The sequence below is a fragment of the Alnus glutinosa genome, chromosome 3, assembly GCF_958979055.1.
Source record: "Alnus glutinosa chromosome 3, dhAlnGlut1.1, whole genome shotgun sequence".
Classification (NCBI taxonomy): Eukaryota; Viridiplantae; Streptophyta; class Magnoliopsida; order Fagales; family Betulaceae; genus Alnus; species Alnus glutinosa.
The window spans coordinates 6,891,868-6,919,737 of record NC_084888.1 but is presented as its reverse complement, the minus strand read 5'-3'; the positions used below and the strand labels follow the sequence as shown (position 1 = coordinate 6,919,737).

Below are 27,870 nucleotides of genomic sequence, written 5' to 3'. Positions count from 1 at the left end.
ATCTAACTACTATGCAGTGGAAAAACATAAACTCAATAGCGGAAATCACATCTTAAACATCTATCATAAATTAATAACAAGAGTCATTTACCATCTATATGTTTAAGTCTTTCCTCAATATAAATACATAACAAAGTTGGCTTTATACAAAAACAAAGTGACACAGGCGTCACAAGCTATAGTAAAATTTACAAAACTGAGGACGCCCATGGTCCCGCAATTATAACTGTCGCGGCGAGCTTCGGTCATAATATCTCAACTGCACGTCTACAACCCCATCAACTACGATCCGAGTACCTGCAGCCAAAGGGACATTATCTATACGGTTGTAGGGGTTTGCCACATTCGTATAGATGAAACGATGAGTTCACCGCCTTAGTACATAATACCGAGACCTCAGTGATATTAAACTAACTGAGTTTTCAAAATGAACAAACTTTTCTTTTCAGTCTCGCGTGCACTATAACAGCTACCAATTTATAGAATTTTGTTCGAAAACCCTCATAACTGATATAGTAAACACCGACTATCAAAAAATATTTAAAACATACTATGTAGTTAGACCCATACGTAGAAGTTTCATTGGCTTGAAAGCAACCACGTATAAACTCACCTACAATAATACTTTTATATTGTAGCTCAAATGCATATAGGTCTAACGTTATTAACTGTGGTAACATTGTGCCTCAGGATATTACAACTTCATGCCAAAGCACATAGTTGTCCATGCGGTTACTAGAGTAAGACTATGATATCCAAGCACTTCTTACTGATGTGCCACGACAATCCATCTACCTACTCCCAAGCCACACTGATATCGCAACCAATAGCGTCAAAACCAAGCACACTAAGCTTAAAACATGTCATCTCACTCTTTAGTACAAGCTTACTAACATTTTCCGAACATGGTTAACACGGAATCATAGGGCATTACAACTTCATGTCAAGCACATAGTTGTCCATGCGGTTACTAGAGTAAAACTCTGGTATCCAAGCACTTCTTACTGATGTGCCACGACAATTCATCTACCTACTCCTAAGACGCTGTATTACTCATACCGAACCATAACAATATTCTTGTTCGTCCAAGCTCAATGTTCTAAAATTATGCAACTAGACGATAGCAGTATACATAAGCTCTTTTGTCATTAAAACTCTTAGGCCTACTAGTACGTCTAGCATAAAAACTACAATATTCTATATCATGAAAACATTACACAATTTAAACAATGATATGCATGATTATGATTGTCTTTTCATTCTTTGTGAGGTTTACCCTCCCTTTCATTTCTTTGAGGTTTACCCTCCCTCTCATTCCTTTGAAACTTACCATTCCTTTCATCCTTATGAGGTTTACCCTCCCTTTCAATTCAAACTCTATATTCCTACTCTTTACAAATCATGCTTTCTTCAAATACGATAAACCAATCAACATGAAACTTTATCATTCTACTTCGTAATTTAAATCTCAACCGCAGCTCACATTCAAATACTTTAAAAACAATGCTACACATTTCATCCATACATCATTTCATAACATCATTGATATTATTTGAACATAGTTGAAACTACTCAAATTAACCAAAACAGATATATTCAACATACAGTTGGTTCGGATTTATAAAACACATATATTTTGCAATTCTAATATACATAGAAATATTAGTTTCTCAGTGAGTAAAATATCACATGGCTGCATTGGACTCTTGACTTGAACATCCCATCGGATTCTAGTCACTCGGATTCTACATTGGAGAATCAATTGAAGTTTCCAATGATGACACGATCCTGCAAATACTGGTATTGTTAGACTTTGCTATTGAACCTATACTCTATGACACATAAACTACCCGTATGCTCACACGTCCCATTACTCGCTTCTAAAGCTAACTAGATACCTTAGGTTATTATTAGGTTTATCATTGGTTCTAGACTTATAATTATATTGCTTATTATCTTTAAGACACATTCACTATGTTACTACTTATTATTATTACATCACATTACTATTATTATTAATTCATTATTGGCTTATTATTTATTTACCAAGTTAACATTATATATCGAACTCATATTCGTTTATGTATAAATGTAAATATATACATATCACACTTAATAGGCTTAAACCTAATCCGATGATATACACAAGTACTATGTCTATATATATGGGTGAATTAGTTACTAAGTTGCTATCTAATTGATTTATATCACATTTATATGTTCTATAAATCTATTAGCTTATATATATTAACTTAGGGTCATTTGGACAATCTATAACTCCTCAATATTTATGTTTCAATTGTTGTCCCCCTTATTAACCTTAGGCTCTAGATTTACAACTACTAATATACTTTATCTATATCGGTTTCTAACTATCCCAGTAATTTAGATTATAGGATCTAAATGCATTAGCTACTACCTACTTATTTTCCTTATCTTATTTCTCATTTCTCACTTAGTACCAAGATGAGGACTTTAATTACTAATTGACAATCCATTGTCCTTAAAGCATCCAATTAAACCATAGTAAAGAATCTAACTTAATTGAATCAACCTTATCCAACATATCATCAAAATCATCATTTACATATTAAGACCAATTCTCAACAACTTACATGAAGACTAGAATTGTTTACACAATCATCTAACATAATTCCTTAAGATAAATTGCCACCAAGAGCTAAGTTTCATCAAAGAATCACAACTTTAACTAGAAATCAAACTCATCCATTGAAATCCAACAACAAAGACACCCATCAAATCTTCAACTCTCTTTTATAAGCATAATACTCAATTTACAACTCTCAAATCCAGATTTGGATTACCATCAAAATACCCTTCCATATCACCAAAATTTCAAAAATTTCCCAATCCAAATAACTCAAACATTAATGGAAAATTAAAGGACTAAAATAACATTAATAAATACTATTAGTGTGACGACCCTTTTTTTTTTTTTTTGAAAACATACAAACGGGTCTTCACAGTGGCACGACTATTTGTCGCTCAGCCAACATAACGTACACGTTCCATAACATGTACCTGATATTCAGAGTTACATCTAACAAAGCGGAATATAAATATCAAAGTGCAACGGAACACATATCAATAACGGAATTACATCTAATACATAACTATTATCAATAACAAGAGCCATTTACAAGTCTATCTATTTAAGGCTTATAAACATATTACACTAATTACATACCAAACACAAGCTCAACAAATACGTGTGCCACGTAGGACACGAGGCATAAATAAAATACCCAAAATACGAACTACCCACGAGTCTGTGACTTATGACTGTCGCGATATGCTCCAATCATAGCATCTCATGCGCTAGGTGGACGAGTCAATATCTATATTCGCGAAACCTACAACCAAAGTATAAACGTCTGTACGGTTGCGGGGTTTGCCGCATCCATACAGGTGGAATTATGAGTCCACCGCCTTAGTAGAAATAAATACACTAAGACCTCAGATGTATACTATTCACTGAGTTTTCGCAAAGAACCGACTTTTCATTTCTAGTCATGCGTACACTATAACAGCTACTAATTTTATAAGCTTTTATTTGAAAACCCCCATAACTGATATAGCAAACACCGACTAATAGAAAACATTTAAACATACTAGGCACGTAGTAGATTCGTTATAGAAAACAATGACATTTAAATCATGCAACCATCTGATAGAAATATACATAAGTTCTTTCCCATTGAGATTCTTATGCATACTAATACGTCTAGTAAAACTACTCATAGTATAAAAACATCACTCATAAAAACAATGATATACATGCTCATGTTGATTGTTTTATGCCTTGGGGACTAACCCAAGCAAGCGCTAGTACTTCAAGGGAATCTAACCCAAGAAGGTACCTCTTGGGAATCTAACCCAAGCAAGTACCTCGTGAGTACTTCAAGGGAATCTAACCCAAGAAAGTACTAGTACCCCAAGGGAATCTAACCCAAGTAGGTACCTCGTGGGAATCTAACTCATGGTCGAGGACTTCAAGGGAATCTAACCCAAGCAAGTACCTCGTGAATACTTCAAGGGAATCTAACCCAAGAAAGCGCTAGTACCTCAAATGAATCTAACCCAAGAAGGAACCTCATGGGAATCTAACCCATGAATAAATTCCCGTGGGCTATGAACCTCACTTCGATGCATGTTTAGCGTTCATATGCTTATGCCTCATGCCTTAAAAACAATATACATTTCATTTCATGAATCATGCCTTAAACACATGCTTTCTTTATAAAATATAAACAATCCAACGTATCATTTCTTGAACAATTTGTATAACTTAAATCTCCAACTTATACTCATTCTAAAATCACATATCATATTCATACTTCAAAACATCATCATAATTTCAATATACTCAAATCATCCAAAACTGATCATAATCAATATACAGTTGGTTCAAGTTTCTAAAGCAATATATATTTTGCAATTCATCATATATAAAAATAATACTTCTCAGTGAGTAGAATACACACCTTGGTTTCGCGGATATTAAGCACTATGTCTCCTAGATACCACATTGCAATGCGTTACTGTGAAAATACACATTGCACATTATTTGACATTTCTAACATTAGATTGACATTTAGCTCTTAAATTACTCAAAAGCTTACCCTTGGAAAACCCATAATATTTTAAGGGTCCCAATTACACACCCATAAATCTAGACACTACCTAAACTCAATTAACATTAACCCAAAGTATTTACTTGGGGTTAAACATTAAAATCATCATCTAAAATAATTACTTATAACATCAAATATTAGTCCCAAATTATAATCACTAGTCTAAAATTATTTACACTAATATTTTCTCAATATTATTAACCATAAAATTATTTTCATTAATCGTTTACAATAATTATTAACTTATTAACATAATTTATTAACACATTTAAAATAACATTAACCCATAAGAAAGTCTTAGGGTTAACCTCACAAATACTATTTAAACTAAATACCCATAATTATTTATTTTTACTAACATTAGAACATATCCCCATAAATACTTTTTTTTTACAAAACCCATAACTAATTTGGGATTAATCATCACAATAACTACCATTAATCTACAAATTAATAATCTAAGTTTTAAACACTAAAAACCTCAAATTAATTTAACCCATCAAACTAGAGTTTCTAATCTTAAACCCAAAATTATAAAACACTACCCCAAACACAATATTATTAACCCAATAGCATTTACTAAGGGTTAATCATATAAAAACACCACTAGGATTAAATACCCGAAAGTTAGGCTTTGTGGAACTTACTAAAATTTCACCAAACCAAAACCCATGGTTTGGGTAGCCTTAAGCAAGTTCTAAGTAACCCATTACCTAAAGAAAACACCACATTAAACTCACATTTTAAGATTTTAACCTAAAATCTCAAGAACACGGGTTTAGTGTTTTACTTCAAAACGATCGGTGAAAACGTAGATCGAGTCTCGTAGATCACGTTTCCGAAATCATATTTGAGTTTGGACGATTAGATCTTCGTAGATCATGATTTTTGTACGAAAAACCTTAAAAAAATCTCTCCCTTTCATTTTTATTTCTCTCGTGTCTGATGGAAAGAGGCACTGCCTCTTTTCAATTTTCTTTCTAAGTGAGGCATATGCGCTTCACTTCTCATAATTTTTATTTTTATTTTTTTTTATTATTAAATTACAAGGGAAGGGCCACTTGGCCCTTCCATGTTTTATGAACGTTTCATATATATATATATATATATATATATATATATATATATATATATATATATATATATTTAAATTATTTAATTCTTTTCTTTTCTTTATTTAATTTTATTCATTAATTTCTTTTATATTTATTTTGTTTTATATTTCTAATTTCTTTTTTATAATTTCTAATTTCTATTTTATTTGGACTTTAAAAATATTCTATATATATATATATATATATATATATATATATATATATATATTTAAATTATTTAATTCTTTTCTTTTCTTTATTTAATTTTATTCATTAATTTCTTTTATATTTATTTTGTTTTATATTTCTAATTTCTTTTTTATAATTTCTAATTTCTATTTTATTTGGACTTTAAAAATATTCATTTGCATTTTCTTTTCTTGGCTACTCTTTACGAGTCTATTAGATAAAAATAAAACACTTTATTTTATTTTATCACACTAAATAGACTTATTTTTATTTAATCCTAATAAACCTATTTTATAAACTTTGGTCTTTTAATAATATTATCTTGCATTTTAAATACACCTAATTAAGTTTAATCAATTATTTACTCAATTTATACTTTAATTACAAAATAATTTCCCGGACATTACAATTAGAGATGAGATCTATAGCACCTAGTTCCAACTTCAATTAACATCAACACTAAATTTACATATCCCATTCAAAACTAAATTTCTAGGCAACCAAAACCTATCATTAAATTCAAGCTGAGAACTCAATCAACGGCAACCTTGAATCCATTCTAAAAATCAATCCAAAACCTCAATACTCATTCGGTCATCAATAAAGAAAAGCAAAACACCCAACCGGTATCAACTTCTAACTCATCAAGATCACAATCAAATAACCCACATCAATGCAACTCCAACCCCAGCCACTACAACACATCACAAATCAGCCATAGCACAACAACTATTAATAATCAATCACAAATATCATACGGCTAATCATAAACATAAACCACCGAGATCAAGACCCTAAGAGGAACAACAAATCCAACACAAAGAATCACCAAAATTCCAAAGATTTTTCAACAACACCTAAGACCCATTCGGTTCACTCATTCCGAAAGCCTACCAACAATCACAAAAACCAAACCCATTAAAATAGAACATCATTCGGCCATCCACCGAAAACTACCAAAATTTGAACTTCAAGGCCAATCGGCCAACTACAACCGAGAATCACCAAAACAGAAAACCCATGAATCTCCATACGGAAAATCAAACCCATAAAATTATACCTCAATTGGTAGATACAAAAACCAAAAAGGAAAGACCCATTCGGTATTTTCCCCCAAAATTGACCTAAATTCACATCTAACAATAGTCATAGCAATCCACACTATCTAGCTCAATACTTAATGGGTGTTACAAAAATCATGAGAAATGTTAGAGATTTACCTCAAAATCCATCATCTTTGCCGGAACCCTCCTCTTCTTCTTCTCTCTGCGATTCGGTCCATCTCAGCTCATTACTTTCACGGTCTTGATCTCCCACCACCACGGTCTCTCTCTCTCTCTCAGTGTTTCTCTCCATCTCGGGTTCTCTCCCTCTCAGGTTCACGATCTCTCTCTCTCTTGGCATCTCTCGGGTGGAAGGGAAATGAAGAATAGAGAAGAGGAAAGAAGAAAGAAAGAAAAGAGAAGAAGGAAGAGTGCTGCGTCAGGTGGGGAGAAAAGAAAGAAAAAGAAAGAAGAAGAAAAGAAGGGAGAGGTCGTGGTCCAAAGGGAGAAAAGGGGAGAAAAGAAAAGAAAGAAAATGTGATAAGGTGAGACACGTGGCGCGAGGTGAGTGGCTAGGAGAAGATAATGAAATCCTCTCAACCAACCGGGTAACGCCACATGGCAAGGGAGAGATTTCTATTATTTTTAAAACCTTCAACTTATGTGAATTAAAGTGGGACCCCATTTAATTAAAACCATTTCATTTAATAATTAACATTTGACCCCACAAATTTTAAACCACCTTCTTATTAATATAAATAATTATTTATTCAAGTACGACCCACTATAATAATTATTATTCTTTCAATTATTTTATCTTAAGCTTATTTTATTTTGATAACACAATTATTATTATTAAAAATAAAATTATTAATCCTATCTATTTAGTAAATACGATTTATTAATTGATAAATCACCAATTAAATTTCTTAGTCTTTACCGCTATAATTATTTATTAGTGGATATCAATCATATCACGACTATTCCATTACGGAATTAAAATTCAGAATAATGTCTTTGAAATTCTCTTCCCCAATAAGTAAAACAGGCTTCACCGGAAACTTCACCAAACGATGTTTACAAAATCGACAATAAAGTTAAAAAAAGTGAAAGAAAAAAATATATTTACCCTCCTTAGATTCATACTCGGTTTGCATGCACATACATTCTACTACGTACTATCATGTATCATCTGTAACATTTGGCTTTCCTGTACCATCATTTCATTGCAAGGAAATATTTTGTTAGTTGTTAGCGTTAAAAATGCACACAAATAGCGCAAGCGCATGTGAACATGACATATTTTAGATTTGAAATGTTTAATTTATCCTTCTATGGTTTAAGCATGTAAAAAAAAAAGGGTAAGTAGCCGGGATTAAGCGGAGTGCCCAAATTACTCTCTTAAGGTTCAGAAAGTAGTTGATCATCCCTTGTGAATTTTATGAATGACCGAGTCACCCTTCAAAGATTTTAGGATGGTGGAATCACCTGCTCAACCTTAATGAGTGGCTAAACTACCCGATTCACCCCCTCAATCCTTCCTTCCCTCCCCTTTTTTTAATTCGACTTTTTTCATTTTTTGTGTTTTACATCTCCACAAATTTAACAAAAAAGATCAAATAGACAAAAAAAGAAAAAAAAAAAAGTGTATATTTAAGTCAATTTAACATCCAAAATTAAGGCGTTTTGGGTATCTCGATCAACATAATTTTGTACATATATATCATGTGCACCATTTTTTTTTTCAGTACATTTTAACATCAATATCTAACTGAAGGGTCTAATCGCAATGACGCGATAGTTTGAAAAACAAAAAAAAATCATGAAACATGTGCGACGGATTTGAAATTTTATAGATGAGACGCAAGTCACGTAATGAAAGAAAATAAATAAATAAATATATATATATATATATATAAGAAACGAAGGTCATACGTGCTCTAATTTGAAATTTTTTAAAATTTTAAATATATTTTTTTTCTTGAGGCTTTTTATTTTTTTATATATGAATTTAATATAAACAGCTTTTTAGGGGCCTTTTACAAATTAGGACCTTAATTTGTGTAACAATCCATGCAGCCAGCCTTGCGTAAGGGTCAAATCCAAATCACAATGAAATGATAATACGAACAAATTGTGAGATAATATATTTTTCATATAATTGTAATCAGATATGATAGATAATTGTATGATTTGATTATAATTAATTATAATTAAATTATAATTGAATACATTCAAGTTTAATTTGATTTGATCTACTTACATACTTTCTTTTTTGTTGGTATTCTCCATGCATTTCTATAATTAAGGATAATTTGTATTATAAATTCATCATGAAAAACAATAGTGTAATGTAACTCTTTGAATTTTATTCGGTAAATATAAATTATAAATCGAATTACATAAAATCTGTTGTCTCTATTTTATTATCCAATGTACATCATTATTATTTTCTTCATAAATCAAGAAACATGTGCGACCGGAAAAAAAAAATGGACTTGTCAACATCATATGTTCCTCTAAAATTTGGCAGTGACCAAAAAAAACCTCAACTCATTTTTTGAAAACTCATGGAATTAAACCAATGAACCTCGTCATTCCAGGCGCGCCAATTCTTCTCACGCAACTGCAAGCAATGGCTATATGCCCACTGCCTACAGAAGCTCTCATAACACAAGTTTAATTTACCTTTTACTAAGAAGTCTTTCGAGTATGGAAGGGTCATGCTCTAGAATAGGTACGAAGATGACCAGAGAATTGAAATAAAAGTTACAAGTATTTAAAAAATAAGAGTAAGAGTTACAAATACTTAAAAAACAAGAGTTATAAGATGGTAAATTATATTTATTGTTGTTAATATAGAAGTAAAAGAGACTTGTAACGTCAGACTCTTTTTCTATAAATAGAGTCTTATATATAAATCAAATGAATCAAAGAAATATGTAGTAAAAAAAAAGCTTTGATGTGTTGACGTAGGCCATAAGCTAAACCATGTTAATTCTGTCTCTCTTTCTTCTCTCACCTATTTCCTAAATTATGTAATTTTACATGATATCAGAGTTATAGGCTAACACAAGTATTTGATCCTATGCCAAGTCTTTTCTCTTTTTTTTTGCTCACTCATTCTTTTACATCTTCAGTCGTAATCAAAATCAAAATCCCCACAAATATCTATCGTGTGCTAATTTTTTTTTTCTTGTGTTTTCTCATCCTTCTACATTTTCTCATCATGTGCCCGAGCTATTTCTCTTCTCACACCACGTGACTCTCTACCAGCAAATACTACCCACCAAATTCTCTATTGTTGAAAACAAAATGCCAAAAGAGGTTTTATGCCTATAGTTGGCCCAATTGTAGCTATAGTAGTCGTTTCCGACCAAAGTTACTGATGTCTAAATTTTGGCCATAGTAGCTTATGCAAGCCAAAGTTGTCCATGTCCAAGTCCTGGCCATAGTAGCCCATGCCGACCAGAGTCTCCGAAGTCCAAGTTTCGGTCATTGAAAATTATTCATGCCATAGTAGCTTCTTTTTTTTTTTTTTTTTTTTAGCCTTTTGATGTTCGAGATCAAACCTTAACGTATGTGGTCTACTGTTAGATTTGCGGGGCGTATTGAGACAACAATTACAAGCACTCAAGAGAAATGAGTTACAATATGATAAATTATATTTATTGTTATTAATTTAGAAGTATAAGAGTCTTGTAACGTTTAGACTCTTTCTTTATAAAATGGAGTATTGCTTACAATCAAATGAATCAAGGAAATATATAGACAAGGAAAGGCTTTGATGTGTGGATGTAGGCCGTAGGCTAATAACCAGTAACTGGGAAACTGAAAAACCGGTTTGGTATCCGGTTGAAAATTGCCGGTAACCAGCTTATCGGTTTTAACAATTATATATACCATGATATAACCAGAATCCAAGTATATATATATTAAAATTTTTAAAAATTAAAATAAGAAAATTGCTAAAGTCACCAAAAACTTTAGTAATTTAGGCCAAAATAGCTGCTGCTAGCCTGCTAGCTAGGCATCAAAATGCCCACTACTTTATGAGATTTATTTATTTCTGGATGAGAAGAAGAAGAAGAAAAAAGTTACCAAAAATCTTTGTTCGTGTAAATGTTTGTCGAGTGTCATTTGTTTTCTATTCTCAAGGGATAAATATATTAAGTTATTAACAAACAATATAAACCACGAAATATTCTTAAAATATAAAAATAATTTTTATCTTTATATCATGTGGAAATATTTTTTCAAAATTAAACACCTCGAAACAAGCAAACACACATTAAATCAATCAAGATTCAATAAAACAAAAAGAAAGTTGAAGAGAGTATTTTCAGAGATAAGAATGAAAACGAGTCGTTTAATTAAAATGTGACAGAAAAATTATGATGTTCTGAAATGTTATTTTAAAAGTGGTTAAAAACATTTTAATTAAGTCAAAAAAATACACCCAAAATCTAAAATATGCTCAAAAACTCGTTTTTCTTTCAAATTTTAGTACTCGGTCCGAATAACGGAGTACCAACCAATAACTGTCGGTTATTAAAAAAAGAACGTAGTATTAATAATACTTACAAAGAAAAAACCGATCCTATCCTGATAATACTTGCACGAAAAAACCTGATCCTGATAATACTTATGAAAAAAAAAAAAAAAACTGATGCTAACAATACTCAAAGAAAAAAATGTGGTACATTTTTTTTTTTTTGGTCCTGATAATACCTACCCAAAAAAAAAAAAAACGTTGTACTTACAATACTTACAAAAAATAAAGAAAAAGAAGAAGAGCGGTCCCGATAATTCTTACAAAAAAAAAAACAAGTGGTCCTAATAATACTTAAAAAAAATAATAATAAAAAAATCTGGTGGTGATAAAGAAAGGAAATCCTTGCCCTCAATAACGATCTCTTTCATTTAAAATGAAATGAATACTATTTATTTAATGGTTAAAATTTAAAGTTGGTGTATCTAATAGTATATTTAATTTTATATATATATTTTTTTAAAAGACTTGTTAATATTAAGTTCAAATACATTGTTAAATGTACTAATTTTAAATTCTTACCAAGATATTAATTTCATTTAAAATGAAGAAAATGATAATAATTCTTAAAATAAACCGGGATGCTACTGTCAATAAAAAGGAGGGTAGACTAGGCATTGGTGTCATAGCACGCAACAACAAGAAGTGTATTCTAGCAGCCAAGAAGCACTACCAAAAGAATTGAAGTGGAACTTGATGTTGTAGAAGCAATAGCAGCATTAAATGCTGTAATCCTCATTAAGGAGATGGGCTATCGGAATGTAATTTTGGAAGGAGATGCGCGCATTGGCCATTATGAAGGCGATCAATTCTAAAAGCCTTATTTTAAGCAAGTTTGGTTACTTTGTGACAAGTATCAAACAAGAACCAAGCTTATCGTGCTGTATTATGATTGTACATGTTAAGCAGAAAGCCAATTCAACAGCACATGATTTAGCTCGAAAAGCTGTCACCCATGATATAAATAAGTTTTGATCGGAAGAAATACCACCAAGCATTTATGCCATTGTAATTAGGGAATATTCTGTCTCTATTTGATCTTCTATTCTTTTGGAGTTATATAAGTAGATAATTTTATAAAAAAAAATTAAAAAAAAAAAAACAAAAAACAAAAAATGTGGTCGTTTGTTTGTTTTTTTTTTTTTTGTCCTGTAATACTTACAACAACAAAAGGTGGTCATGATAATACTTACAAAACAGAAAATACCTGGCACTGATCATAGTACTTTAAAAAAGTGGTCCTAATAATACTTCCAAAATCAAATAAAAAAAAAAAAAAACGTGCATGGTTGTGAAAAAGAACGGAAGTACTTCCTCTCCAATACGAATCCTCTTAATTTTAAATCAAATTCTGTATTTTATGGTTAGGACTTACGAGATAAAATTTGTACATCTAACAGAATAAGCAAACGACTTATACCAGTTAATATAACAGGCATAATAATTTTTTTTTTATTCATTATTTACCCTACAAACAATTTTTATTGTTTTTTCTCTCTTCCTTTCCTTCTTCCATACACTCTCTCTCCCTCTTTCTTTCACTCTCTTCCACATAAAATAATATTTAAAGAAAATAAAAAATAGAATACATAATTTGGTAGAGAGAGCACAGAACAAACAGTAGCCAGGGACCACCCGGACCAGGGTGGGGGGGGGGGGGGAGAAAAAAAATTCTAAAATATAAGGTAAAAAAATAAAAAAATTTGCTTATTGGCTCCTATCAAAAAACCTTTTTTGGCCATTGACCCATACCCATAAGAACTTCTGGCTCCATCCCTAACAGTAGCTAAAGTAGAGAGTTGTATTTTTTCAATAGCTACTTTAATTATTATTGTTGGATATGCTCTTAAATGCACTAACTTTAAATTATTACCATGATATCAATTTTAATTCAAATAGAGAGAATTTTAATAATACTTAAAAATAAAAAAAATAAAAAATTGTAGTCCCGATAATACTTACAAAAAAAAAAAATGGTAATAATAAGGCTAATGATTTATGTACATCAAAGTGATGTGCAAATAACAAATCTTGATTGATAATACTTACAAAACAGAAAACACGTGGTCTTGATAATACCTAATAAAGAGAAGTGGTGCAAATAACACATCTCGATTGATAATACTTACAAAAAAGAAAACACGTAATCTTGATAATACCTAAAAAAATTAGGAAGTGGTCCTAATAATACTTAAAAAAAAAAAAAAAAATGTGGTCGTGATAAAGAAATGAAGTCATTGCTCTCGTATAAGGATTCTCTCAATTTTAAATAAAATTGATGTTATTTATTTTATTGTTAGAATTTAAAATTTATGCGTTGAACAAAGTACAAGATTGTAATTTTTTAAAAAAAAACCATGTGTTAACATCAACTTCATATACACTATTAAATAAACCTTCTTTAAATTATGACCATAAAATTAATACAAATCAAAAATTGAGAGGATGATGTTCCTTACTCTCCTTGACGCGCAGGGGCGGAGCTACCCCTGGCCTTGGGGGGGCCTGGGCCCCCCCAAGGCCAGGGGTCTCCCCCCCAAAAAAAAAAAAAAATTCCTTAAAAAAAAAAAAAAAATTAATTTTACCCCTAAATTTTGTTATTTTTATAGTTTTGGCCCCCCCAAATTTTTTTTTTTCAATTTGGCCCCCCCAAATCTTGAATCCTAGCTCCGCCCCTGTTGACGCGTGTCTTGCTCAGGAAGTTGCAGTATGATTCCACTCATGACACTCACACACAAAAAAATCTTTGCTCCACCCTGGCTATAGCATTATTTTCCTCTCTAATTGCAATGAATAAAAAAATTTCTTAATACAATTCCTCTATATTAATCAGTCCACATATACACCACATAAGGGCATATGACAGAAAAAAAAAATAATAAAGCCATAAAATTTAATAATAAATTTAATTATTTAATAACCAACATTATAAACAATTATTAACTATTACGTCAATTTATATTAAAATAACAATAAAATTTAATTATTTAATAACCAACATGGTAAGCAATTAGTAATTGCAGTGTCAATTTATAATAACATAGTAATACACGAGTAATGTTACATATCGTCTTTGTGTTTTTTTATTGTCCCTTCAAAATTGATATAGTTCTTAAAATCACAATTAAATTAAAATTTAATAGTAATTTATCATAAATTCAATAGTAATTTTAAGAATTACATTAATTTTGAGAAAAAAAAAAAAAAAAAAAGAACACAAAGGGTGATACGTCATAATACACATTACACACAACACAAGACTCTTAAAAAGTTTAAGGTTTACGTTTAATTTGCTTTAATTTACAGCAAGCAAATGCAAATTTGATTTTCTTATAATTATTTCTACCCGTCGGAAACCGAATACATATTGCACCTGTCGCCACCACAACCGGCCACACCACTCAGACGACCCTCCACCTCCGCCATATTATCAGCTTGTTCTGCAGTCCGGTAAAAGAGATAGGGAAAGCGAAGAAAGCTCCTAAATTTGCAGTCATGAAAAAGCTCGGCACCCAAAGAGCCATTAAAAAGTAAGTCTCCATTTTTATTTCTCTCTTGATTTTTTATCCTCTACGTTTATTTCTTTTATAAATTTTATGATTTATGTGATTCGTAGTAAATTCCGGTCTATGTATTTTATGCAGTTACAACAAATATCAGGTTGTGGACCCCAAAAAAGGAAGACAATAACGCAAAAAAGCTCCCAGGGAATGTGTAAGAATTACATTGTCTTTGAATGTGATTTATCTTGAATCTTCAAGCATTCAAAAAGTGTTCAGTTTTTATTTGTAATGTACGTAAATATTTGGAATTGTAAGGATTTATCTTTTTCTTTTTTTTTGTTACGTTCTTTTAATATGTGTAATTTAGGCCGAAGGTATCGTCAGTGCTTTTCTTCAATTACAACACCTCTCTAGGACCACCGTATCGGGTTCTAATAGATACCAACTTCATCAATTTCTCTATCCAGAATAAAGTGAGTGATTAGTATTAGAAATAAAGAGAATGACAGAAAATACACAGAAAAGCAGGGAAGGAGAAGAGGAGAAACATAGGAGAAAATTAAGGACTACATTGTTGCTGATTTCATTACATATTCTGACTACAAAATAATCTAATATATAGACTGAACAAAAGGGTAACGACGAGAGTACAAAGAGATAAACTAAAGGTTAAAAACATGGAGTTATGGGTTGAGTATGGTGTGGTCTTCTGATTTGATCTAGGCAGCATGGAGAGGAATAGTTGCTGCAGTGGAGTGGTGAGGAGTGGTTGCTGCAATGACTTGCTGCTGTGAATATCTTCTAATATTTCATCGCAAACTAATGATAGGAACTTCTTTCAGTTTGACTTTTGCTTCTAATCAACATTTTTTTTTTTTAAATAGCAACTAAACATAAAAATTACAACCAAAAGGTCTAAAAACAGCAAGCTTACAAAAAGAAGTGAAATACATAAAAGAAACAAAGACACAAAAAGAAGTGAAAGACGGGAAACAAGCCAAATGGCTTTAGAATGGGCTTGGGACTTTGACATTTTTCACAAGCAATTAGGCCATTAATGGGCCAAGAAAAAAAAAAAGGCAACAAATGGCTGATATGAGCATGGGATTTGGACATTTGTCACAAGCGAGACATTGGGCCAACAATGAGCCAAGAGAAGAAACCAACAAAAGGTTGACATGGGCTTGGGCCTTTAGACATTTGCCACAAGCTAGACAATAGACGGTCAATGGGCGAAGAGGGCCAATTATGAGAGAGACCTCAATTTTAATTTCATAAACTGTTAGCATCGATTGATGCTTTTGAGGACACACCGAGGCAAAACAAAGAAAAGGAGATGAGAAGAAATAAGAGAGAGGGAGAAAGAGAGGAAGACTTCTAGCATTTTTTATGGTTTTGACTTTGAGGAGATACTGACCAAAATAAAACAAAGAAAAAGTGGAGATCAAAAGAATGAAGAAAAGATAGAAAAGAAGGGGGGCACTGAGCTGCCGACAGGAAAATAAAGGAGAGGAAGATGTGTTAGGCGCAGGAGGGAGGGAGAACTGAAATTTTTTGGAGAGGGAGACTATTTTAGCTGCTAGTACAGAAATTTGAGAAGAAAGGCAGTGACGTGATTGAGAGAGAGGGAGACTGACATTGTGGGCTGGAAGGCATGGAAACATGGCAGAAATGAGACTAAGAGAAAAAAAAAAAAAAAAAAAAAAAAAAAAAAAGGACGGTAGCTTGTTGGCTGTTGAAAGCCGATACTCAGAGACGAGACTGAGAGAGGAGAGACTGAGAAAAGAGGAGACTTTGAGGAAGAGCTGGGTCAGTTGATGAAGGAGTTGATTCTATTACATCAAGTTATCAACTAACGTTTCTGCACACACTCAAGCTACTGCACATGTCAAGACTGCTACCATACCCAAACCAGAAGCTTTAGAAGCTGAATCAGAAGATGCAGAAGCTTCAACCTCTACACCATACTCTCCTTAACCTTCAAGACAAGTTTTCATTTTATTTTATCTTTTGTACATATTCTTTTCTTCTATTACTTCACGTTTTCTCTTGTATTTCCTTTCACAGTGTACTTGTTAAACTTATTTAATCATGTACTTTGTAATAAGATCTTTATAAATAGAACAGAGGAACAAGTCCTAAGTGTGCTTTACCAAAACACCAGCTTCTGTTTTATTTTATGGTATCAGAGCCACTAAGACCAATGTCCTTTTTTTTTTCTTCTGATTCTCTTCTCTCATAATGTCCACTGTAACTCCTCCTTCTACTACCTCCAACCTACAATCATCTCCATCTTCCTCTATCCCTCCATCTCTGCCTAACCTTAACCAACTCTCTCTCTCTACAAACTCACTACTGAAAATTATCCCATCTGGTGTACTATTCTTGTTCCCTTCCTTGAAAGCCAAAATCTTTGTGGCTATGTCACTGGCGATATTTCTCCACCCTCTCAGTTTATTGCTTCATCCAGTAATTCTACCACCTCTGCTGCCATGGTTGTCAACCCTGCTTACACTCTTTGGTTCCAGCAGGACAAACTTGTTCTCACAGCCCTTAGCTCGTCCCTCTCTGAGAACATACTGGTGCATGTTTGTGGTCTTCACACTTCACGTGATGTGTGGTTAGCCTTGGAAAAAATGTTTGCCTCCCAATCCAAGGCTCGTCTCATGCAATCCCGCCTTCAACTTGCTACATTGAAGAAGGGCCCCTTATCCATCTCTGACTATTTTCAGAAGGCTAAAGGTCTCTCTCACTCCTTAGCCATCATTGATGAACCCCTCAAAGATTTTGAACTCATCTCCTATATTCTGGCCGGATTGGGCCTTGAATATGACTCCCTTGTCACCACTATTACTACTCGAATTGATCCCATCTCCCTTGACACTTTGTATGGCTACTTACTCACTCATGAACAACGTCTTGAGCAACTTCATTCTGCCCCTGAATTCTCCATTTCCACTGCCAATGTTGCTCAACGTAAACCTTTCACTGTCAAAAGGTTCCAGCGCTCTTTCCCATCTCCTTCTGGCCGTGGTTGCAACAAAGGCCGTGGCAGAACTTCCTGTCTTCCTTTTCAGCACTCACCCCACTCTACTCGCCCCATTTGCCAAATATGCAACCGAATTGGTCATATTGCCTCCAAATGCTACAACAGATTTGATCACTCCTATCACTCTGATTCGGCTCCTCCCACCTCCTTTCTAACCACTCACACCTCCCTACCTGACCTCAACAGGTACCCTGACACGGGCTCCACAAACTACCTCACTAATGACCTGTCAAACCTGAACCTGAAAGCTGAAGAATACCATGGCACATATCAAATTAGAGTTGGAAATGGTCAACGTTTAGAAATTCTACATACTGGTCATGCTCATCTTCCTACCCCTCACAGACACTTTTCTCTTTCTAATCTTTTACATGTTCCTTGTATTCAAAAGAATTTAATTTCTGTTAATCAGTTTACTTATGATAATCAGGTTTTTGTTGAGTTTCCCCTTATTTTTTTCGTGTTAAGGATCTCTACTCGGGCAAGCTCCTTCTTCAAAGTCCCAGTAAAGGAGGCCTGTACCCGTGGCCTTCTCCTTCTCCTCTCCAATATTCTCCCACTACTCTCCTTAGTGAACGAGTCTCCATACATCAATGGCACAATCGTCTTGGTCATCCTGCTTCTCCGTTGGTTCGCCGTCTTTTGTCCAAGCATCATCTCCCTGTGATGCCTTACAAGTCTGTTCAGCTTTGCCCTGCTTGCCAACCAGGCAAATTGCACAAGCTTCATTTTGGTGCCTCTATTTCTGTTTCCTGTGCTCCACTGGAACTTTTGTTTCTTGATGTATGGGGTCCTGCCCCTCTTTTATCTTTCAATAACAAACGATATTACTTATGTATTGTGGATGATTTCAGCAAGTATTTTTGGCTTTATCCTATCACTCTCAAATCCAGTGTTCTTGCTACATTTACACAATTTAAATCCTTGGCTAAAAATTTCTTTGCTCGCTCCATTAAATCCATTCAAACTAATGGAGGCGGAGAATTCATTGCATTACAAAAATTCCTGCCCACTCATGGCATCTCCCATCGCAAAACTTGTCCTCACACCCATCATCAAAATGGAAGTGTTGAGGGCAAGCACCGCCACATCGTTGACACTGGCCTAACACTTCTTGCTCACTCCCATGTTCCCTTTGTTCATTGGGATTCTGCCTTTGAAACCGCATGTTATCTCATTAATCGTCTTCCTTCAAGCATCAACCGAACCTCCTCTCCCTATGAGTTACTCTTCCACAAAGTCCCCGACTACAAATTTCTTAAAGTCTTTGGTTGTGAATGTTGCCCTACCTTCGCCCCTACAATTCTCACAAATTTGCATTCCGCTCCAAGTCGTGTGTCTTCCTTGGTTATAGTTAATCTCACCATGGCTACAAATGCCTTGATCCCCTTCCTAATCGGGTGTATATTGCCCAATATGTTGTCTTCAATGAGAACATTTTCCCCTTCAAAACCTGTCCATTGTCCCCTCCAAATTCTGTCTCTTCACGTCTCTTTGACTCACCCACTTCCTCACTTCCCTCTTAATTTCTTAGCTTTTCCTCCTCTTCTTTTCTTGGACTCTTCCTTCTTCCTTCTAATACTACATGTATTTCTTCACCTCACCCGTGTCCTCCCCATCATTCCCCACGTCTCTCTGACTCACCCATTTCCTCACTTCCCTCTCAATTTCCTAGCTCTTCCCCTTCACGTAATCCGCAACCTGCCACATCTACTGCAACCTTTTCACCTAGAGTCCCTCAATGTTCTGTACATGTCAGTCCTCCCACTTCTCACCCCATAGTCCGAACGGTAGCAGCCGTCTTCCCATAATTGTGTCTTGAGGCAGAAACTCTAATGCTCGTCAAACACTGAATGGCGTCCGAACGGTATAACCACGTCGTCCGGACGGATGCACTAGAACACTGGAATCTTCTCGAACTCTGAAGAGCATCTGGACAATTTGCCATTACGTCCAGACGGATGCAATCTTGAACAGTTCGAAGCTTCTAGACACTGATGAGTGTCCGGACGGAAAGTTCTCGTCATCCGGACGAATGTTGTTGACTGACGAGCGTCCAGATGGAAAACCACGTCGTTCGAACGGCTGATAGGGAACTAACATAAACTTCCTTGAAAACTTCACAGAATCTTCTTGAAGAACATAGCTGAAGAGTAAACTCTGGATAAAGCATCATCCCTGTGAAAACAGCAACATTACATAGAAGTGATTTTGTCCAACAGAATGCAGCCAACACAAAAACTAACAAATAGTATTATTAATTAGCTCACTTAAATAATTAGTCTGCCTATTTATCAATTAAAGACAGGTGGCGCATAAATATGCATTTATTAGAATAATGTCGATCGAGTGACAGGAATTGTTGATCGAAGGATTGATTGATCGATCGATCGGTTAAAAGTGGTTGATCGAGCGACTAAAAGTGTGGATTGATCGCCATGAGTCTTAAATTTTATTTAAGACGTTATGACTTAAAATCTAGGGCGTTACACGCCCTCTCCATTAGAAAGTTGTCCGTAACAAGTGGGTTTTCAAACTTAAACAAAAGGCTGATGGCACCATCGATCGGTATAAGGCCCGACTTGTGGCCAAGGGTTTTGGTCAAGAGGAAGGGGTGGACTTTCATGAGACCTTCAGCCCTGTCATTAAGCCAGTAAAATAACCGACTTCCCGATTATCACGGAGTGCACTCCATGATCCAAAATCAGTAAAATACCAAACCACTGCCTATTGCAGCACGTATGCCATGAAGGCCGAACTATAAGGGAGGAGTCTTCCCTCGACAAGTTTTCTAAGACCGACACATGGTCCAATGAAAAAAGGAAGTACTCCCATCAATCCGCCTATAAATATCTCATCAATAAACAGGTATAGACTAGTTGCTTTATGTGATTTTGAAAGAATATACACTTGAGAAAATATTGACTTAAGCATAGGAGTGGAATTGTCGGGTTCCCCTAACGCAACTTCTTTTTTTACAGATTAAGGACTTTTGCAGATTGACAAGTCACCAAACCGGAATTTGTTCTAACAGGTATAATTTGGATTCGTTACCTTCACTGCTTGTAGATGGTGACACTTGGTCTGCGATGCAGAGTTGGGCTTTGCCAACTAGGTCCTTCCTAGAGTTCGCAATGTTTTCTAGGTAGGAGAGATTGAACAACTTAGTTTCTCTAGCACTTTAAGCTTATCTCTTGTATTGAGAAAGTAATCTACCGAGAGTTCATTCACTTTTTACCTGTTAATATTGTTAGTTGGAAGTATCCAACAGTACAGGGCAGTGATTTATGCAGAGAAAATACAAGGAAATAAGGGGATATAACAGAGCACAAAACAAGGACAAAGGAAGAAATATTCTGCACTCTTTCACTTTTTTGGTTTCTTCGATTCTTCTTCTTGATTTTTCCAACAAAACATTGCAGCAGGTTCTACTTTACATATAAACAAAAGAGACATTTTCATACAAGGCTCTAGAAGCTCTATGTGGACACACAATATCCACTCATTTTCACCTACCACAAACTAAGGTTTAACAAAATACAACCAAAGGTAAACTAAATAGACACAGCACATTACTCGGAATTTTATTTGGTGCTCAGTGCTCGATGCTCAACACTCGCTCTTTGACACTTGATGCTCGGCAGTCGATGCTTGGCACTCGGTGCTCGGCACTTGATGCTCGACACTTGGTGCTCGACACTCGGTGCTCAACACATGATGTTCGGCACTCGGTGCTCGGCAACATTCTCTCCCTTAATGTGTTGTTTTTCAACTTCTAATGCTTCTCTGAGTTGCTGGAATTTTTCATTTGGCAAAGCTTTGGTGAAAATGTCTACTACTTGTCCTTCTGAGCTACAGGATTTCAACTCTATTTCACCTTCTTCAATTGCTTCTCTAATGAAGTGATGCTTTATTGCAATGTGTTTAGTCTTGCTGTGAGAAACTGGATTCTTTGCTATTTCTACAGCTGATTTGTTGTCACAATGCTAGCTTGCATACAACTTCTTCTTGTTTCTCACCAATATCTTCAAGAATTCTTTTCAACCAAATAGTTTGAGATGTTGCTATTACTGCTAAAACATATTCTACTTCCGCAGAAGATTGAGCAACTGATTGTTACTTCTTTGAGGACCAAGAAAACACACCTGATCAAAGTGGAAAAAAAAAAAAAAAAAAAAAAAAAAACATAACCTGAGGTGCTTTTCATATCATCAACACAACCACCCCAATCACTATAACAAAAGCCAATCAACTTCACATTGGAATTTTTGTGATATCTAATTCCATAATTTGTGGTGCCTTGAATATATCTAAGCACTCTTTTTTGCAGCAGAAGAAATCAGTGATTCTAAACTCACATTTTGCATATAAGCAATCCATCATTCCCTTCTCCAGGTCCAACTACACAACAACGAAAGAAATTGCTTAACTTAAGATTAAAACATCAAAGTTACTGAGTTAAAGTATAATCAATTATTTCCACTTCCAGAACTTATCTTGCAAATACAGTAGTGGGCAGAGAATGAGCTTTAAAATTGAGAATTACTTCAATTTAATTCTTAGGTTTTTTTTTTTAAGATTTTTTTTTTCCTCCTAGAATACGAATAAGACTTTCTCAAATTTGGCATTTTGAGCCTGTTGGGGAAAATCATCATCTTGAAGGCCCAAACGGGCTCGTCATAGAATCTTGGGCTCAAATGGTTTATCCAGCCCGAGTAAACTCACAATAGTTGATGTACCCGACCAGGATAAACTCGACTCCACAGTGCTCAGAATCTGGAATGACCCTAACAGATAGCGGGTGGGCCTGAAAATCAAACTAGAGCCCACCCACAGTTTACAGATAATGAAGAAAATGCTCAACAACCAAGACTCATCATCTTACAAGAAAATGGCCCGTCAACATACCGAGTCTAATTCAAGTAAGGCCTAGCCCATTTCCAGTCATTTGTGAGAAGCCGTGAGAACTCGAGATACCAAGGCATAATCTCGGATGCTCAGGCCACGTTGCATAAAGCTGCTCTCAATCCAGACGTGGAGGCCCACGTTCCGGATTATCATAAAGCACACGTTTTGCAACATGCAATAACCTACAAACCATGATTAGAGAGATGTTCTCCCTCATTTCAAGGGATTAACCGTCTCAACCTTTCAGTATAAATACAGATCAACATCCAGGTATTCTGGGGTTTGAAATCATTGTTATTAGGACTATACCCTTATTATATCAAAAGAAAATTGACTTAAGTATCGGAGTGGGAGCAACTAGCACCCCTAGCAAACACATTTATTACTTCTCTGATTTTACAAAAGAAGATCATCGTCAGTTTCTAAAGCTTGTGTCGCAAAACTGGAAACTGGTTTAACAGAGCTGAACTCATTTGTAATCAAATCTAATAAAACCTAAACGAGAATACTGCTAATTATTATAGGATATCCACAGCAGCAAGTCACCACAGCAAGTCACTGCAACAACCACTCCTCACCACTCCACTGCAGAAACCATTCCTCTCCATGCTACCCAAATCAGATCAGAAGACCACACCATACTCAAACCATAACTCCATGTTTTCAACCTTTAGTTTATCTCTTTGTACTCTGGTCTTTACCCTTTTGTTCAGTCTATATATTAGACTATTTTGTAATTAGAATATGTAATGAAATCAGCAACAATGTAGTCCTTAATTTTCTCCTGTGTTTCTCCTCTTCTCCTTCCCTGTTTTTCTGAGTATTTTCTGTCATTCTCTTTATTTTCTAATATGGTATCAGAGCTTTCAAGGCCAACGCCACTTCAAATCTTCTGAGCAGTTCACAGTTTTTTTTTTCTCCCAACAGCCGATCCTCTCTTTGAGGCTTTCTGTCTTCTCTTTGTTTTATAATATGGTATGTCTTCTCAGCCATCCCAAACATTGTCCCTGCAAATCAACGATTCTTCTCTAAGGCAAAAAAATCTCTTGTATCTCCTTCTATTTATTTTTCTAATATGCATAAACGCACTCCTCAATCCTCAGCCGAATCTAAAATAAAACAGAAGCTGGTGTTTTGGTAAAGCACACTTAGGACTTGTTCCTCTGTTCTATTTATAAAGATCTCATCACAAAGTACATGATTAAATAAGTTTAACAAGTACACTGTGAAAGGAAATACAAGAGAAAACGTGAAGTAATAGAAGAAAAGAACATGTACAAAAGATAAAATAAAATGAAAACTTGTCTTAAAGGTTAAGGAGAGTATGGTGTAGAGTCTAAAGCTTCTGCATCTTCTGATTCAGTTTCTGAAGCTTCTGGTTTGGGTATGGTAGCAGTCTTGACATGTGCAGTAGCTTGAATGTGTGAAAAAACGTTAGTTGATGTAATACTCCCCCTCAATCCTAACGGTTGAGAGCAGACATTAAGATTGGCACGACGATGAGCAAAGTGAATGGAAACTAAAGGTTTAGTGAGAATGTCAGCAAGTTGCTCTTTGCTGGAGAGAAACTTGACTGTGAAAGATTTCTGAGCAACTCAATCCCGCACGAAATGATAGTCAATTTTCAATGTGTTTGGTGCGGGCATGAAAAATGGGGTTAGAGGTTAAGTAAGTGGCACCAATATTGTCACAGTGAAGGATAGGAGCAGCCGAAAGGAAAATGCCAAGATCTTTGAGGAGGGATTGAAGCCAGGGCAATTCGGCAGTGGCATTAGCTAGAGCTTTGTATTCAGACTCGGTATTAGAGCGAGAGACCGTGGGCTGTTTCTTAACAGCCCAAGAGAAGAGGTTGCAGCCAAGGAAAATGCAGTAGCTGGAGGTGGACTTCCGGTCATCAGAACAACCAGCCCAATTAGCATTATAAAAGGCATATAATTAGAGAGAGGGGTTGGGTTGGAGAAGAAGACCATAGGAAATGGTATGCTTGAGATATTGAAGAATACGTTTGATAGCAGTCCAATGAGTATCACGAGAGGCATGAGAAAATTGAGAGACTTTGTGAACAACAAAGGCAATATCCGAACGAGTGATAGAGCGATAGTAAAAAGCACCAACGGTGCTACGATAAAAGGTAGGGTCAGTCATAGGAGTGCCATCAAATTGACTGAGAGGAGAGGAGGCTGACATAAAGGGGAGATTGGTTTGGCAAACTACATAGAGGTGCGGGTGAGTAGGTTAGCAATGTACTGTTGCTGGGAGAGATGGAGACCAGCAGAGGACCGGTGGACCTTAACACCTAAGAAGAAGTTTAAGGGGTCAAGATCTTTTATGGGAAAGTCACGAGAGAGAGAGAGAGAGAGAGAGAGAGAGAGAGAGAGAGAGAGAGAGAGAGAGAGAGAGAGAGAGAGAGAGAGAGAGAGAGAGAGAGAGAGAGAGAGAGCTAAGAAGAGCATCAATGGCAGTCACAGAGGAGCCGGTGAAGATGATGTCATCCACGTACACTAATGCAAAGAGATGAGTACTTGCAGACATGAAAACAAACAGTGATGGATCAGCTTTAGAAGCTGTGAAACCAAGCTCTAGGAGATGATTGCTGAGACGAGAGAACCAAGCACAAGGGGCTTGTTTGAGCCCATACAAGGCTTTTTTCAGGAGGCATACGGCATGCGGAAATTGGGGATGCACAAAACCAGGTGGTTGGGACATATGTACTGTCTCATGAAGAAAACCATGTAAGAAAGCATTGCTGATGTCAACTTTCTTGATAGGCCATCCAAAAGAGACAACAAAAGGAGAGAACAGTCTGAATGGTGATGGGCTTTATGACAGGGCTGTAGGTTTCCCAAAAATCAACTCCTTCTTGTTGGTGGAAGCCTTTAGCAACAAGACGAGCCTTGTAACGATCAATGCTGCCATCCACCTTTCGTTTGATGCGATAAACCCACTTAGATCCAACAATATTCATGGAGGAGGTGGGGGGAACAAATGTCCAAGTGCCATTTTTTAAAAGGGCATTAAATTCTTTAGACATGGCATCACGCCATACTGCATGCTTGGCAGCAGAGGAGTAGTAGGTTGGCTCAATATCAGGGAGAGAGGAGGAAACGGTGAGGGCATGAGGTAAGGGATATTTGGGAGCTCCATGTGGTAGAAGTGTGGGCTTGTGAATGTTATTTTGAGAGCGGGTAATCATTAGGTGAGGACGGGTAGGAGGGGCAGGAGGGTTAAGGAGAGTTTGAGATCGAGTAAGCATTGGGTGTTGACAAATGAGTGTAGGAGTTGAGGAAGAAATGGCAGGGTCACAAGTAGTGACAGGAAGGGGAGCCGTGTGAGGAGACATGATGATATTGGGATGAGGGGTGTCACACCCCTGTTTTGGGAAATAAGGGGAACGCGAACTTGTGCCTAAAAATACATTTACATAAAAGCACACATCTTTTAAATAAAGATCTTAATCATCTATTTTATTTATATGAACATAAGAGTAGCTCTTTACAATGCTATAAATTTCAAAAAAGAAACATACTATCCAATACAAAGGTTACACCAGTCCTCCAAACCATCTATTGCTCTTAGCGAGGTCTATGCCATTACCAAAAAGTGATTCTGATTATTGCATCCTGAAAAAGGTTGTAGGGGTAAGGGGTGAGTTTGACAACTCAGTAAGTACCACAACATAGTACAAGGTAGTATAAAAAGTTCAGTTTAGAAACTTAGAATTTTCAGAGTTCACATGTAAAAATATCAGCATCAATAGGAAATGTGCATAGGTAATCATCATTCATAGTGTGTAAGTTTTTGTCAACCACTGGCCCACTTCCGCATTTTTACCATGAGCAATGCACATTGGGGACCGATAGCCCCACACTTTTGGTGTGGTTGCCCCACTACCTATCATCATCAGCATAAGATCCGGATCACAGCATTATGGTACAGTGGAACAAAACTTTGTGTGATGAACATAAAACATACATTCAACATAGTTTCATCATCTTGTTCATATAGTGCACATATAACATATATATATATATATATATATATATATATATATATTGAGAATCATAATCTCATCATCATCTTCTTTCATACCATAGTCTTTTCATTCATTCATGTGATTTACAGGTAACATATTCATTATTTCATACTTGAGATAATAAAACAAATAATATTCAAGTGAAAGAGTCTTTTGAAAATTCTCGAGGTTTTTCTTTTGAAAAATGTTTTATTTAAAATTTTGTCTGGATTTAAAGTTGTGTTCCCTCACCTGGATTCCCGAGTGAAGTCATAATTACTTCTACCTAGATTAGATCACAAAAATATTTAGAAGATATTCATAAGACAATCAAATTTGCTACACATGAAAAGCGAAACATAATGAAAACTTAGCCTATGAAACCATTTAACAATATAGTCATTCATTGCCCTTAGTTTATCAGTTCTTGTTTTTACCTTGCACCACAATATGAGTTTAAAAGTAAAACGAGTATGTAACCGTTTTTAGTACAAGAAAGTTAATGATATCATAGCAAGAGCAATGGATTCAGCCCAGTGGTGTTCATGTAATAGTATAGGGACATAAATTCTACATTTAAGTCTAACAATCCTCAAATTTTCCTTTTGAGATTCCTCCTCAATGATTTTTAGTATATTAAAAGAGAATATATTATACTAAAACAATTACATGGCTTTAGTGACAAATTTCCAGTGGTGCTTAAAATTTGTACATCTTTTATCATTACTAAGAGGCTCAATTAACAAACTTTGTAGAAGATAAAGTTAACATCTCAAGGTACAAATTTTGAAGTAGACACAAGAATTTAGTTTAGGGACCAAGAAATACAGAATATATTGGCTATTTCAAAAGCAGATCACTTGCT

The 27,870-nt window shown here is 35.0% G+C and overlaps 1 long non-coding RNA gene and 1 pseudogene across 1 annotated transcript; one reads left to right on the top strand and one right to left on the bottom strand.

The window, feature by feature from the left end:
• Positions 1–36: 36 nt before the first annotated feature.
• LOC133865048 (uncharacterized) lies at positions 37–7,471 on the bottom strand. The gene is made up of 2 exons (XR_009899602.1): positions 7,159–7,471; positions 37–318 (listed from the first exon to the last, which is right to left on the bottom strand). It is a non-coding gene; the product is annotated as an uncharacterized LOC133865048 (long non-coding RNA).
• A 10,339-nt stretch (positions 7,472–17,810) lies between these two features.
• Positions 17,811–17,961, top strand: LOC133865115 (small nucleolar RNA Z247; annotated as a pseudogene).
• Positions 17,962–27,870: the final 9,909 nt, after the last annotated feature.